The following is a 17,471-nucleotide window of genomic DNA, read 5'->3' on the forward strand; positions in this document are numbered from 1 at the left end:
CAGATATGACCCAGGATTCTACCTTGAGTATATAGCCAAGACAATTGAAAGTGTATGTCCACATAAAGACGCGTACACTAATATTTAATGTTCCTAGCAGTCTGTTCATATGCCCCAAAGCAGAAATAACAACCCAAATGTCCATCAATTAATGAACAGGTAAATGAAGTGTGGTAAGTCTATAAAATGGAATACTATTTTCCAATAAAAAGCAGTGAAATATTGGTATGTGCCACAATGTGGGTGAACGTCAAAAACACTATGCTAAGTGAAATAAGGCAGTCACCAAAGACTACATACTGTATGATCCCATCCATTAAGAAAATGCCCAAAATTGTTGACAGAGACAGAAAGATTAGTTATTGATTGTCAGGTGTTAAATATAAGGGAGAGTTGAGTGAGGAATAAGGAATAATAGCTAATGGGCAAAGTTTTATTTGGAGGGTGATGAAAATGTTCTATAATTAGATTCTGGTGATGGGTGTGCAGCTCTGTAAATGTACTAAAAACTATGGAACTGTACATTTTAAGCAAGTGAACTTTATGGCATATAAATCTCAACATTTGTGCTTCCTACCTATACCACGGGGAGTGTCGCGGCACTGGGAAAGGTATTCCATCTCCAGCTTTCAGCAATTCCGCTTGCACTCTCTTCCTCCTGTGTGTTAGTCGTTCAGTCGTGTCCAGCTCTTTGTGACACCATGGACTGTAGCCCGCCAGGCTCCCCTGTCCATGGAATTTTCCAGGCAAGGATACTGGAGTGGGTAGCCTATCCCTTCTCCAGGGGATCTTCTCGACCCAGGGACTGAACCCTGGTCTCCTGCATTGCCGGCGGATGCTTTACAGTCTGAGCTACTAGGGACTCCTCCTTCTGTCTTCTGCTAAAAACATCACTCACCACCAGCAGGGGGAGCTCAAACGATAGATTTACCCAGTCTCTACTCCCACTCACAAATCACTGTGAGAACAGATTTTCAAATTCAGAGAAAATAAAACATAGTTGAGTTTGATCCCTATTTATCCCCACCAAAAGGAGTGAAAAGTTGAACATTCACCTCTTTAAAACAATCCCACATTGATCCTTTTACACATCTCAGCTTTTCAATTACATAGTTTTCTTCATAACACAAAAATATCTAGATAATAATAGGAGAGAATGTGGTGTTTGATCCAATACACCTGTTTTCTTTCCCTGTAATTTGCTTTCGAGGCAGTCAATGAAATCCAACAATAGAACAAAGAGTTAGCATCATATTCATAAAATCTCTTCATCATCACACATTACCTACATGCACATTTTGTCTTTGTTCTAGACCTGGAATCTAGTCATCTGTAACATTATCACAGTGCTTAGAGTTTTATTAGTGCAAATTAGACACTAGCTATTTTTATTGTATTCTAGCTTACAAAAACAGCTTTTGAAAGGGCATTTATTTATTCAAGAAAGTTTATTGAATATCTATTATTAGCCAGGCAGTGGTGGGGAAAAAGCAGGTATAGAATCTGTCATGGCTTATGTTCAGGTGGGGGTAAAGGTAATATTAAACAAACATATAAGTAATATTTTGCCAACAAATGTCTGTATAGTCAAAGCTACGGTTTTTCCAGCAGTCAGTGAGAGTTGGACCGTAAAGAAGGCTGAGTGCCAAAGAATTGGTGCTTTTGAACTGTGGTGCCGGATAAGACTCTTAAAGAGTTCCTTGGACTGCAAGGAGATCAAACCAGATAAAACTAAAGGAAATCAACCCTGAATATTCATTGGAAGGACTGATGCGAAAGCTGAAGCTCCAGTACTTTGTCCACCTGATGTGAACAGCCAACTCATTGGAAAAGACCCTGATGCTGGGAAAGATCTGAAGGCAGGAGGAGAAGGGAATCACTTAGGATGAGATGGTTGGATGGCATCACCGACTCAATGAGCAGGAGCTTAAACAAGCTCCAGAAGATGGTGAAGGACAGGGAAGACTGGCGTGCTGCAGTCAATGGAGTCGCAAAGAGTTAGACACCACTGAGCAACTGAACAAAAGTAATATTTAATCCAAAATTATAATAAGTATTTTGAAGAAAAAGCACAAGGTAATTAGAAAAATGATACCAGGAGTGTCTAATTTAGATTGGGTGGTCAGAGGTCTCTGAGGAGCTAGTACTTCTACTGATGATGAAAGAATGTTCTAAACAGAGGAAATAGTACCATGTTCATCTTGAGTCAGGAAAAGACTTGGAGGAGCTTCAAGAAGGCCTGGACTGGAGCCTAATGAGCAAAGGGAACATGGTGCTAGAAGAGGTTAGAGAGGAGGGCAGGGGCCAGGCCATGTAAGAGGCTATAGGAAGGAGGTTGTATTTTACTTTAAATATAATGGGAGCCATTGAAGAATTGTAACCACACAAGTGGGTTGTCAGAGTTGTATTTTTATTAGACCACTCTGGTCATAGAGTGGAAACTTGATTAAAGAGTCTCAAAAGTAGAAGCAGGTGATGCATGCTAGTTGAAAGAAACCACCCATTTTGTTGTGAATGGAATGTGACATTCAGGGCTGGTGGGAAGTTGCAAGAGGCATTCTAGAAAAACAATGGCAGACCCTTGGGCCCATTTCATGGCAAGCTCCAGAATCCATGGCATAATCTCTGTACCCTCGTTCTCAGCCAACACCAATCCTAGCCACACCTTCAGTGAGAATTGGCAACTATAAAAAGCACACCCAAGCAGAGAGCAATGCTGCCTTTCCCCCTCTGAAATGATGTAGAGCCAATCTTAACAAAGGAGAAGAATCGATGTACTCAGAGTTCCCAGAGAAAACATGTCTAATTTAAACATGTATACGTGCTTCCTAAAATCTCGAGCCCTTGTTGCACCAGCTGTTAGAATTACAATGGTGCATCAAATGAGGGTAATCAATTTTACACAGATGAGGAAAGATATAATATTTCAAGCCAAGCTTTGGAATTAACTAAATTTACATGCATGTTGTAGTGGAAAGAGCATGGAATGCAATTTCAGAGGACGTGGGGTCAATCCTTACTCCACCACTTACAAGTTGTTTCTTTGAGCAATTTACTCAACTTCCCCAAACCTCTGGTTCCCTGAGTATAAAATGTAGATAATAATGATATCCATCTCACAGAGAGGTCATAAACATGAAATGAGCAAATTCAATGCTCAATTACTTTCCATATCATTACTTTAAGAATATATAAACTACTGGGTATATAATAAGCTACAACGGAATATTGTACAGCACAGGAAATATAGTAAATATTTGATAATAAGTTGACTATAACCTTTAGAATGTGAATCGCTATACTGTATAACTGTAACTTATATAATATTGTATATAGCTATCCTTCAATTTAAAAAGAGTGTATTTCAAAAAATTTAATCAAGTTCCTCAAAATAAAACATTTGTAGAAAAAATGGGCATCACTCTAGAAAATTACATTCTCTTCAATAACATTTTTGGGTTTATTTTATTTTTAATTTTTATGGGAGTATAGTTGATTTACAATGTTGTGTGTTTCATATGTACAGTAAAGTGAATCAGTTATACATATATCCATTCTTTTATAGATTATTTTCCCATATAGGCTTTCAATAGTATTTTAACATGATTGACCGTATCAAATTCAACAAATAGAAATGTTTTGGGTAATTCTCTGCATCAAGAAAAAAATCAAACAATTATCAAAACAACTGGTTATAAATTTTCAGTATTGCAGAAGTGCTAGATATTGGAAAAATAAAGACATGAAATAAATGGAATAAACAAAATGAAAAAAATAATTTGTAAAGAATGAGGCTATTAATTTCCAAAAGCAATAGATACAACTTAGAAACAAAATCATTGGTCAGCTTAAGGGTATTATGAAAATACTTCAATACCTGAGCTCTATCACTTACTTGTTACATGACTTTAGGAAAGTCCCTTAAACTTGGCAAACTTGAATTTCCTCACACATGAAATGGAAATAATAGCATCTAATTCATAGATTTATTGTGAAAGTCAGATAAAATCATTCCTCCAAAGCACTTTGGCAGAGTACTTTGGCACAAGTAGGTGCTGAATAAACGTCAGTTGTTATTTTTTGTCTCCATATCTGAAGGCCTGTTTTAGGTTTTTTGCACAAAAAAATAGTTTTGAGTGTTTTACCTCAGATATTCTTGCATAGATAAGATAACTTCTTTTTCTGCTTCAAATAGGATAAATGAATGCAGCCCAAGTAGACTGTTCCTATTTACTCCATCAAAACTGCTCTTGCTAAGATTTACAAATGATCTGAGCAATGCCAAACCCAATAGACAAATTCTCCCTCTGCATCTTAAATCTATTAGGAGCATACTCACTGTTGATCACTCATTCCCACTTGAAGTATCTTCTTCCTGTGACCTCCAGAACACTGTTTTCTCCTGATTTTCCTCCTCCCATGCTGGCCATTCTTTCTCCTAACCTTTGCTGGTAATGCTTCAGCACCCCAACCTCTATAGCAGAACTTTAGTAAGGTTGTTTCAGAGTATGTCAAGCTCAGTCTTTGGATCTCTTCCCTGTTCTATCTGCACGCACTCCCTTAATGATCTATCTCCAAACATCTTGTGGCTTTTAATGCCTCCTATGGTCTGAGGTTTGTGATGGACAGGGAGGCCTGGCGTGCTGCGATTCATGGGATCGCAAAGAGTCGGACACGACTGAGCGACTGAACTGAACTGAACTGATGGTCTGACAAGTATCAGCTTTAAATGTCCAGTCTAGAATTCTTCCCTGAATGCCAGACATATATATTCAACTACAAACCCAATGTTTCATTTAGACATACAATATGCCCTCAAAAGGAACGTGCCCAATTCCAACCTTCTCTTCTTTCCCCAGACCGTTTCTTTCCCACAGCGTTCCCCACCTCAGTTAATGGCAACTTCAATCCTTCCAGTTGCTCAGGTCAAAAACCTTGAATTCACAAACCCCATATCTAACCTGTCAGCAGATCCTATCAGCTCTGTTTTCAGAACATCTCCAGCATCAACCCCTAATCCAGCCACTTGTCCTCACTTCCCCTGCAAGCATCCTGGCCCAGACCGCTACTCAGCTTACAGCAGCCTTGCTTCTGCCTCAGGGCCCTTGAGCCACGCTGGGCTTCTCTCTGTCCCTCAGACATGGTGGGCCTGCCCCTGCCCACTCAGAGGCCTTGCATAAGCTGTTTCTTCTTCCCAGAAAGGTCCTCCTTCCCAGAAAGTACCGATGCCTGCATGACCCACTCTCCTGCCTCCTTCAGGTCTTCTCCAGATGGCCCCTCTCACTAACCCCTCCCCTGGCCATTCTACTTAAAACTGTGATTCATTCACCTTCCCTTCCCTTACGCTCCCTACTTCTCTCTTCCTGCCTTATTTTTGAAAATTACCACCTGACATTCTATATCTTTTTGCTTCCCTGGTGGCTCAGCTGGTAAAGAGTCCACTTGCCAATGCAGGAGATGCAAGAGAAACAGGTTCGACCCCTGGGTCAGGAAAATCCCCTGGAGAAGGAAATGGCAACCCACTCCAGTATTCTTGCCTGGAAAATTCCATGGATAAAGGAGCCTGGAGGGCTACAGTCCATGGGGTCACAAAGAGTCAAGACACAACTGAGCGTGCATGCACAGTCTATCTATATTGATTCTCTGTATGTCGATTTGCTCATTGTCTGCTTCTCCAGAATGTAAGCTCACTCTGGGATGTAAGTTGCAAGAATCTGTGTCTATTTCGTTCGTTTGCTGTGCCTCCAGAACCAAGAACACCATCTTGCCATAGCAAGTACTCAATAACTATTCATTGAATACATGAAAATGATGAAGGGATGGTTTTCCAAAGTCAAGGATGGAATGTGCAAATTAGCCTCCTAAATATAATTGAAGTCTTAAGGCTTTTGGCATTTAAGTTGATCAATTTTAAATTTTAAAAGCTTGTTTATGAAATAAAATCTATGATGTAGCACATATAATAGTTGGCCCCTTAACATCCTCTGTGTATACTCTGTGTATAAATTTATACATGTATACATGTATATATATACACATATATGTATATTCATACATAGATAAATATAATCCACAAGGCAAACACACTCCTTTTACAGCATCTTACTAAGTCTAGTTTACACATCATACCAGCACTTAAATCTTGGTAATACGCTGCGCTTTTTATTTTAACAATTTCCGTCCTTGTTTCTCTTTGCCATAACAACATAATATGTGTTTTGCCAAACAGCACTTTTGGGGAATTATAGTTAATGTACACAAGAATTTAAATTAGAAGTCAGAGACCCGTTCCCCTTTTTCCTAAGAGTTTTTAATAAAATGAAAACAATCCATTTCTTCATCTTAGAATCTAGAACCTAAGTGAAATAGCCCACAGAAGAAGAAATCACAAGACATGTGAAATTCCTTCACAAATTTTTTGTTAGTCACACTAAAGGGGTTTTAGTGTCTGGTTTTGATTTTTACTACCCTCTAGAATGTCAAGAAATCCTGATTCTTATAAAAAGTCATCTTAGAGCAATAGCCTGTCAATTGACAAAAGGACTGATGGTCTACCAGTCAGAGACAGTAACTAAACATTATTACTACAGTAAATGTTTTCCTTTACTATTCTAAATTTAACACTTAAAGAACTACTCTTTTTAATACTTTTCCACCATAGACTTTTTATAACTTTTTAAAATTTCCTTTGTCTTACCCATATTATGTAAATAAACAAAAACTTTACATTTTAAATGACTTTTAGTGAATAAAGTTGCCTATCACGATAGTTTCTAAGGAAAGACAAGTTAATTTTAGAAATCATATTATATTTTCCATTTATACCTGACAATAAGCTAGGTTCTTTTTTTTTCTTTTCAGAATGATCTCTTCTTTCAGTTTTTCTCCATTTCCAAACTCCATGATATTCACTTTTTCTTTTTTTGCAACTAAGATACCTCTTCCTCTGAAAAAGATTTGCCAGATTTTTGCCACATGTTCTGTTCTGGGCTATGAACACGAGCTCAGTGGGAAGGTTGAAAAGCATTTGGAAATAAATGAAAAGCACATTCTCACAGGTTTAAGTTTCACGGAAAAGCACAACCTCTTCTGACGCTTCTTAAGTAGACAAATAAAGAGCACCAGCCAACATTAGAAGTCAACATCAATGTCGATCACCAACTGACTGTCCACGGGGACTTGGCAATGAAGCAGTCACTCAAGTCATTTTTTAACACTGTAGAAAACACTGATCTTGCTTCTAAGAGACTTCAACTGAAGTCTTCGTCAGTAAGTATCTGAGGAAGTTCAGCTCCTTAGCATAGCCCCCTGTCTCCATGACACACACAGTTTTACAACATTCAAAGCACTCCCGAAATTGAGGTGCTAAAGCCCTTACTAATATGACTCCCTCCTCCAGTTTTTGTTTGCCACTAGCATGAATGAACCTGCAGCCAACAAGCCACCACAATTATACAGCTTTACAAGCAAAGGAAAAATAAAGAGAGATAAAAAATGCCTAAAGGAAAAAGGTGAATGAAAGTAAAACTGTCCTCCTAAATGAGAAGGATAATAATGTTATTAGTGTTTGAAATAGTGTTTACTTCATCTGTCTATGAAAACAGAGAATACTAAATAAATTACTAGCATAAAAATCATTCTAGACAAGGTTGCACATTTTTGCTTGTCATTTTATCTTATTCTCTCATTGGTAAATCCTGTTCCCCAAAAAGTTCATTCATGGCTCTCAGGTCAGTTTGTAAACAATTTTTTATTTGTGGTGTGTCTGTTTTTAATCAATGTCTGTCATTCCCACTAGACCATAAGCTCCAGGAGGTCAGGGATCGTTTCCACTTTACTCACCATTCTAACCTCAGCACCAAATACAGTGCCAGACCCAGTAACTTCTCAGTAAATATTTATTCAATAAATAAGTAAATATCCCTTTTATAGCACTCTTGGTGCCTGGCACAGCTTAAATCTGTAAGAGTAGTCAATAAATTCTTATTGAATTAGATTAAGAGGATAGCCTTAAGGAAGGTGGTTTTGGAATTGCAAATTTACTCATAAAACCACTGAAATAATAATTATAAGTCATTTGTAAACTTCCTTCAGGCATGTGCTTAATTCAATGCAACTTTGTTAAACCCAATTCCAGTTGTAGCTTTCTGTTTTGTCCATACTCTAAATTAGCAAACATATTTCTTTTCAACAAAAAGCATGTGAGTCAGACTTTTCTCTCCTGTAAATGAGTTATTCCCCCGAGCTATTCAAAATTATTAGACAGCGAGGTTATGTCAAATTCCCATTGATAAGTGATAACCCTTAGTGTTGAAAACTACGAATATGTAAGTGTAGACATAGACCATGATTAACCAACTAGGTAGATTGCTCAATAACCATATTTCTCCTGCATATTCTTTCTGGCTAAGCCACTGAACCAAACAATGCTTCTGATCGCAGAAATGCAGCCTCAGTGCTTCCCTGACGTCTGCTTCACACCCACAATGACATCAACACACGTGCCTACCTTGTTTGACGCTGTGCCCACCCAGTCTCCTGGTGGCAGCCCCTCTGGGCTTGCTTTCAACGCCCTTTTTCTTTTCTCTTTTTTTTTTTTAAGACTTATTTATTTTTGGATGCGCTGGGTCTTCGATGCTGTGTGCAGGCTTCTCTACGCTTGCAGCAAGTGGCGGCTTCGCTCCAGGGGCGGTGCGCGCTTCTCCCTGAGATGTCTTCTCTTGTTGCAGAGTACAGGCTCCAGGACATGCAGGCTTCACTAGTTGTGGTGCTTATCTGCTCCACGACACGTGGAATCTTCCCAGGCCAGGGGTGAAGGAGAGCCTGACTGCATAGGCTCAGGGTCAGCTTGCTAGAGGTCAATGCCGCATGGACCATTCGCCAGTTGTGTGATCTTGAGACCCAGTCTCCCCATCTACACAGGCATATCTCGTTTTATTACACTTTGCAGCTATTGCTTTTTTTTTTTTTTTTTATTACAACTGAAGGTTTGCAGCAGCTCTATATCAAGTCAGTCTGTCAGCACTGTTTATCCTACAGCATTTGCTCACTTCATGTCTCTGGGTCACATTTTGGTAATTTTTGCAATATTTCAAACTTTTTCATTATTGTTATGTTTGTTATGGTGATCTTTAGTTAGAGATCTTTGATGTTACTGTTGTAGTTGTTCTGGGTGTATCAACCATGCCCATTTGAGAAGGTAAACTTGATTGTTAAACAACACAGGATTTAGAATATTACATAAATCTAGTTGGCGAAGCAGCAGCAGGATCTAAAAGGATTCATCCCGGTTTTTGAAAGAAGTTTTACTTGTGGGTAAATGCTATAAGCAAACAACAATACATACTACAGAGAAACTGTTCATGAAAGGAGGAGACAACTGATGCTTCATATTTCACTGTTGTCTTATTTTAAGAAATTTCCACAGCCATGCCAACCTTCAGCAAAACCATCCTGATCAGTCAGAAGCCATCAACACTGAGGCAAGATCCTCCACCAGAGAAAAGATTATGAATCACTGAAGATTCAGATGATGGTTACCATGTTTTAGCAATAAAATATTTTTTAATTAAAGTATGTACATCAACTTTTTAGACATAATGTTATTGCATACTTCATAGACTACAGTATGGTATAAACATAATTTTTATATACTGGGAAACCAAAAAATTTGTGTGATGTGCTTTATTCCAGTCATCTGGAACTTAACCCACATCTCCAAGTAATATGGGATATCTACAAAGTGGAGAAGCAAACAGCATCTATCTCACAGGGTTGTTTTGAGGATTAAATGAGATAAAGCTTGTAAAATGCTTAGAACATTGCGTGATGGATAGTCAGTAAATTTAAGATATTTATCTACCACTACTTCCTCCACAATTTCACCAGTTACCATAACTGATATACATCACCTCTCAATATCAGTATCAGCCATGACCATTCCATCACCTAGAATTCTCAAATACTAAGAGCATCCAGCCCTTCCCTCTCTGAAGCACCAACCTGAATACCCAGTTAAGTCCTGGGCCACCCAAACTCAAAAAACAAAAATCTGGACTCTTCTTTCCCAAATCTGCTCATTTTTCTAATAGCACCACCTTTCTCCCAACCAATCAGCTTGGATACTTGGTCTGTTGTATTCTTCTAGCTGGAATACCCAGCATGTTATAGAGCCCAGTATAAACTGAATCGGTAGTCTTTCTGCCACCTTCTCCCTTCAATTGGCCCCAGACACTGAAGCTAAAGTTAGCTTAAGGCATAATTCCCTTCCTACCCATCCATCTACAAAGCATCTGAACTTCAGTCTTCTTCTAACTTTCAATTTTATAGCTTTGCACAAAGAACTTTCTAAAGCCCCAAAGTAAAGCAAATTGAAATAATCACAATTTCCCAAATAGGTGCTAAAATTTTCTGCCACCATCCCTTTGTTTATACTGTTCCCTGCTTTAGAATGTCTTCCTCCAATGTCAAATTACTACCCTTCCTCTAAGACCCATCTCAGATGCAGTCTGCTCCATAAAGCCTTCCCTGATTCTATGAATAGCAGGACAAATCCCTCCTGCCTCCAAACTCCTATCACCTCTGAACTTCTAACAGCCTCCCCACACACTGCATTCTATTATGGTTCTTTGTCTATATCTTGAATTCTCCTTGCCAAATTGAGAGGTCAAAAAGTGTGTACTGAACAGGGTCATACTTAGGGAAGCTTTTCAAGTTATTTGAGTATCAATTTCCTCACCTGTGGGATGGAGAGAATTAACTATCATGAAGACAAAAAAAGCTAGTGTTAACAAATAGTATTAATGGAGGATAATATTTTCCCATTATAAGTGGAAAACTACCACAGTTTGGTAAAAAATATATATGCAGTTAGAACACTCAAATGAAATAGATAAAATGCTAACAGCTCTTGTCTTCAAGTGACAGGTTTTAATTTTGTTCTATAATTGTTTGTTTTCAATATTTCTACAACTATTTTGTATTCTTCTTGTAACTGACCTAGCAGAAAAACATTTATAGAATGTCTTGTTCTTGCTCAGTTGCTTCAGTTGTGTCTGACTTTGCAACCTTATGGACTGTAGCCCCTCAAGCTCCTCTGTCCACAGGACTTTCCCAGCAAGAATACTGGACTAGCTTGCCATTCTGTCCTCCAGGGGATCCTCCTGAGCCAGGGATTGAACCCGCGTCTCCTGTGTCTCCTGCACTGCAGGCAGATTCTCTACCACTGAGCCACCAGAGAAGCTTTAGGCTAATACCTTATGGCCTGATAATACAAAAAGGATCAAGAAAAATGTTTACAAAAGGAAATTTTTAAAAATTACCTGGATAGTAGCATTCACAGAAGAGGGAAAAGGCATCTATGTCTTCAAAATGCATCAAATTTCAGTCGTAATGTGACTGGGAAAGGTTCAAGTAGAATAGAGAGCCTCTGAAATCACTTGCCAAAAATATTTGCCATCACAATTGATTAGGATATTATCACAGCTCCTAAGTCTGGGGCTTTTTGAGCCTTGCATCTGATCCGTCAATGAAACAGAACAACACAAACACAGAGGCCGTTGCATTAAGTCTGTGATCAAGAATGAATTTATGGCTCAAATCAAAGACTCTACATCAAGAAAGATTTGAATTTGCAAAAGTTCATGTTATAGTCAACATCCTTCTGAAAATTTTTCTCAACTGCAAACCTGACATGCCCCAAAACTAAATTTACTATTTTCTTTTCAAAACCTGATCCTCTTCCAGGGCTTAAAAGTGTAGCTTTAGAGTCCAATAGGCCACAGATACAATTTCAACTTTATCACTTCTTGCAAAGAGATTTTGGAAAGTTATTTAATTTCTCTGAACCTCACTTTCCTTATTTGTTTAAAAGAGGATCCTTATATTTACCTTATTAGTTGTTGAGAGGAATAAATTTTACGAGATGCATTTAAGTCACTTAGCACAGCATTTGGCACAAAGACTCAAAAACGGTAAAAATATTTTTCGGTAAATAATTATCTTCTACCTAGTCTCCGAGGCTACAGGCAGCAAAGACATCACAAGCATTCCATTCCCTCTGGGTACCACAGACACCAAGTTCTGCCGATTCTGCCCCTGAGCTATCTAGAGAACCTGCTTCGCCATGTCCAGTGCTCCATGCTGACTGTGGTGCCTCTCACCTCTTGCTCAAATCTGCAAATACTCAAATCAGCTGTAGCTTCTGACTCCTGCTCCTGCAGTGCTGGAGCTGACTTTAAAGTTCCTCTCTTTCCAAAGGCAAAATGTGACAGCATCATTCCCCTGCTTAAAGATGCCCTGGTCCCCTCTTGTACCCAGAATCAAGCCCAAGCATAATAAGATGGCACATCACGCCTTTTCCACAATCTCTCTGTCTTACTGTGTCTTTCCAGCTTCCCCTTCTGCCAGTTTCCCAAGCCTACACATCTTCACCCTAAACTAGAACCAGGCTAATCATCACCTAAGAATCACCTTTTGTCCTCATCAAACTCCCAGGGATGGCCTTTCAGTCTTCTTCCCTAACAAACTTCTTCAAGAACTGCTGAACCTTCAAGAACTTGCTTCAAACATCACCTTTTCTATGAAGGCTTTCTGTGAGGCAGAGTTAGTTCCTCCCTCCTTTTTACCGTAACAGCATTTTTTTTTTATCCCTTTTATTATCCTGCATTTTACTTATCTGTTTTCCATGTCTGTCTTCTCAACTCAGTGGTGAGTTACTTGAAAGCAGGCACCATATGCATTTATCCCCATGTTTTCAGTGGTTGGCATCTATTGAATGCTCAGTAGATGTCTGCAGATAAATACATTCTAATTAAAACTAATAATTTTCCAGTAGTCATGTACCAATGTGAGAGTTGCATCATAAGGAAGGCCGAGTCCTGAAGAATTGATGTTTTTGAACTGTGGTGCTGAAGAAGACTCTTGAGAGTTCATTGGACTGCAAGGAGATCAAACCAGTCAATACTAAAGAAGATTAACCCTGAATATTCATTGGAACGACTGATGCTGAAGCTGAAGCTCCAATACTTTGGCCACCTGATGCGAAGGACCAACTCATTGGAAAAGACCCTGATGCTGGGAAAGATTGAGGGCAAGAGGAGAAGGGGGTGGCAGAGGTTGAGATGGTTAGATAGCACCACCAACTCAAGGGACATGAGTTTGAGCAAACCGTGGGAGATAGTGAAGGACAGGGAAGCCTGGTGTGCTGCAGTTCACGGGGTCGCCAAGAGTTGGACACTACTTAGAAACTGAACAACAGCTACAATTAAAACTGGGAATTGAGGATTTATTAAAACTAGAAACTGAGGCCTAATAAATGTAACTCGGACTGTTTCACTAGCAAATGTCCCTAACCAAGGTAATCTCAAAATTTTGTGAAACCCTCTACTTTCCTGTGAAACCACAGTAAATGTTCAAAGTACCATGTCATTAGCAAAAGAAAAAAGTGAAAAGTCTATTTGCCTGTTTCAATCCTCCTAGCTCCATAGAGTTGAACAAATTTTCTCAAGAAAAACTGCAAGAAAAGAATGGAAAGCTCCTTACTATTACCATATATTAAGTGTTTACTGCATGGAAGGCCCGGTAATACACCAGGTCTCATTTGCTAGCAAGCTCTGCAGACATGGTACAACTGTCCTCATCTTGCAGATGAAAAAACTAGGCCTCACAGGTGAAGTTGCTCCAAACCCCACAACTTGTAAATGACAGAGCAGAGATCTGAACCCTGGACTGTGAGAACTAAAAACCTGTGCTGTGATGCTATGTCATGCTGCCCTTCCCATTGGTGACCTAGCCAATGACCTTCACACCATCCCATCCGCTCCCAGCGATCCTGATGCGAGGTTAGAGAAGATGGGAGCAGGGAAAAACAGAAAGAATGTGAATGAAGGAGAGTGAGAGATGGTAAGAAAAGGACAGGGATCACCTCTTAGAAAATGTATTTAGTATATCAATGTATTTTTAAAGCTGCAATGAGATTTTTTTTTCTGCCAAGTACAATCTAAAATTTATGCAAAAGGAGAAAGTCAATGAAACTTACAATCAAAATCTTAGTCCTTGTTAAAGAAAAATTAAAATTAACAGGCTCTTTTATTAATCCACAAACCTAACAACACTCAACAAAAAGTTTCTGTAAATTTTAATTGCAGCAATCTGGGCAATGCTTTATTATGACTCATTGACTTGAGCCACAAAGTTTGTGCAATATAGTTTGCCCTGCTTTATGAGACTGTAACTGCAGTGAAATGCTAGTATGTGTACTCAATTAAAATGCACCAGACTTATCAAAATAAAGCATTTGGGGAAATAGTGTGCTCTCTATTTGTTTGCTTTCCTTTATAAATTCTGCACGTCCATGAAATAAAACCCAAAAATGTGTTCTTCTAAGTGAGCTGAACAATTCCTTCTTCTTACTTTTACTATTACTATCTGTTCAACACCTCTGGTTTTTCTTTCCCGAAATGTGTTTCTCAATTGTTATTAATTCTCTACTGTTCGAGAGAGAGCAAGCTCCTAACATATAGAATGGTCTCTACTAGCTACTCTACAGATAGATGTGTACCCAGAGGAAGAGACAGGAAGCTGTGCCCCGTACTCTGCAAAGGGGGACGTGTCCAGCAGCAAGTGCTCTCACCTGAGCTGACCACTTCACTTTGGGTTTTACTTGCAATGGAACTTCCTACCCTTGCCTCATCCAATGCCTTTCTTCTAAAAACCATTTATGAGATGACTATTGCAAAGTTTATTGATGATTTATAGGTGTATAATCCCTTTGCCAAAAATCTCAAGGTCACAGATGCGGTAAATGCAGAATACGGGGTGATTTTAAATTTGAGAATAATAGCCCATACATTGTCTAAAATATTTAGAACAATGGCCCCATGTATTACATAAAACTCCCACTCAAGTCTGAGGAAGCAGCCTGCAATCAACCACATCAACATTTCTGCAGCAAACTGAGCAAATAATAACATGAAAAGGAGAAAAAGAATATAAACAAATTCACATCCGTTCCATTCACACTATGCTATGAAATTTGTTTCAGAAAACCTTTCCTTTTTCAGAGCTCACTGGGTTTCAAAATTGCAGTTGAGAGACCAGGATCTGAATATACTCTAGCAAGAGGCCTTGGGAGAGGCATCTCTGCCAGTGGGAACCTGCCAGGCTCTCATCATTTGAAGCAAGGTGCAGGCTCTGTCTGAGCATGTGGACATGACAGATGGTTAAAAATTCTAAAAGTGTAGTTCTAAAGAAATCATGAAAAGAGACATCACAATGGGTATAAGGAAGAGTTTGTCTATATACTAAGGGGATATTCGGCAGAATTTGAAAAGCATAGGAATAAACAAGAAAATCATTTAATTGTGTTTTATTCTTTTTTCCTCATTAATCTTATTCTTAGTTTGAAAAGAAAACCTCATCCTGGTTTACATGTGAGTTTGGACACATGTTTCCAGAAACTACGTGGCCCACCACCAGACTATGCTCACTGTCACACTCGAAATAAAACAAGGAAATCAAAATGAGCTACAGAATTATAATATCATGTACCACTGTCCTTTCTTTTAGCATGTTGTAAACATGTGGATATATTTAAAGGTTTCCTTTATGTTGGATAATATCAAAGACAGATCCGATTGATATTATATAATAGGCTGCTTCAAAGTAATGAATTAGCTGAATGAATGCTTTCTTGCTAAATAAATAATTCCGAAAGAAAATAGATCTTTATTCTTAAATCCCCCTCCTTTCTCTATTAATTAGACTTTGTTGGTAAAAGGAAGTGAAGAAATTCAGCATAAGCCTGATTATATCATGAATGTAAAATGAGCAGGACAAATAATGGGCTTTATACTCTTTCAAACAAGTTAAATAAGTCTGTAATAGCCCACCAGTTGTGTAAACACAATTTCACTATACTTGTAAAAGAAATATTGACTTACCTGTTAACTTAAATTATCCTGGCATGCTTCAACTAAGCTTATTAGTAGTTCATGTGGTGTACACGAATGTTTTTAGTTGTGGACTTTTATCAAAGATTAAAGAATTAGGAAATCATCCGTTTAGCAAGCCCAGAAACATGTACCAGACTGTACTTTACCAGAACTGACTTTAGGAACTTAGTCTAAGAGGCACAAAGGGATTACAGTCCTGGCCTGAGATATTCCCATTACACACTAACTGATTAACAGTCAGATACCTTCCAAAATCATGAATAATACAAACATCTCACCCAGACAAAACACCAAACGGCTCTACTTTATCCTACTAACATTATTATGTGTAAGGGGTGGAGATGTTCTCCTCTGATGTATCACCACTATGCATGCGTGTAACTGGTTGTTGAGAGAAACTAGAAACATATATATTTTTTTAAGGGGCAAAAGTTGAATATATATTTGTCCCTACTGTTCACATAAAAACATACCATTCTCTGCTCCAACTGGTTCCAGGGACAGTTCAAAAAGACTATCGTTGTTTTCTTTACCAAAATGTGTGAATTTTTTTCTCAATAAGACAGTAACAAGTCTAAGATTCTATGCAGCTTAAGTCTCTGTATGTTTAGAATTTCCAAGGGATTGGGGAAAGGGCACGGGGGCTTCCCAGGTGGTGCTAGCAGTAAAGAATCCACCCACCACTGCAGGAGATGTAAGAGACGCGATTCTGAATTTGATCCCTGGGTAGGGAAGATCCCCTGGAGAAGGGCATGGCGACCCATTCCAGTATTCCTGTCCACTACTAGAAACTACTACTCAGAGGCCCTACTAGAACTTTCTTTTTTCTTTGTAGTACACAGGAATCTGCTTTGCTGTATTTTCATTTTATTAGCTAAGGTAAAGTAATTAACATATGTGTATTCAGACAACAAAATTACTATTAGAAGAACTATTCTTATTTTCAACTCATACGTTTTAAGGTCTGCAAGACCTTGAATTTCAACAGGTCACACTTAAGTATTCATGCTTCCTGGACTTCTATGTTTTCACTAAGCATCTCTGATTGCAAGTGATCACAGAAAAGTCCTTACTCATTACCTTAACCAACAAGACAAAACAAAATTGACTGGTTCACCCAATTGGGAGGCGATGGTATAGCAACAGCTTTTAAATCAGACATTTAAAAGAGGACCTTAGGATTTTGCTTCTCTCCTCGCTAAAGCTGATGCTCACTTTGTGATGAGCTCTCTCCACAAGGCAGAATGACAGCTCCCTTGAGCTCCAGGTTTCCTTGTCCTGAACTCATGAGGCTGGAAAAGAGCCTTTCACCCCAGGGTTCGTGACAAGCCCTCAGATGGATTCAGACTGCTCTGCTGGGGTCATATACTTACCCCAGGGTCAGGAAACTGGGACATATGATCGACAGTTCTACCAGCGTCATCCAAGGTTTGGGAAGTGTTTCCCAAAGGAAAAGTGTGGCATGCATTAACCAAAAAGAAAGAGGAGAAATGTTGGGCATGTGGAAAAAAAGAAAAA

This window comes from Muntiacus reevesi, chromosome 4 (assembly GCF_963930625.1).
Source record: "Muntiacus reevesi chromosome 4, mMunRee1.1, whole genome shotgun sequence".
NCBI lineage: Eukaryota > Metazoa > Chordata > Mammalia > Artiodactyla > Cervidae > Muntiacus > Muntiacus reevesi.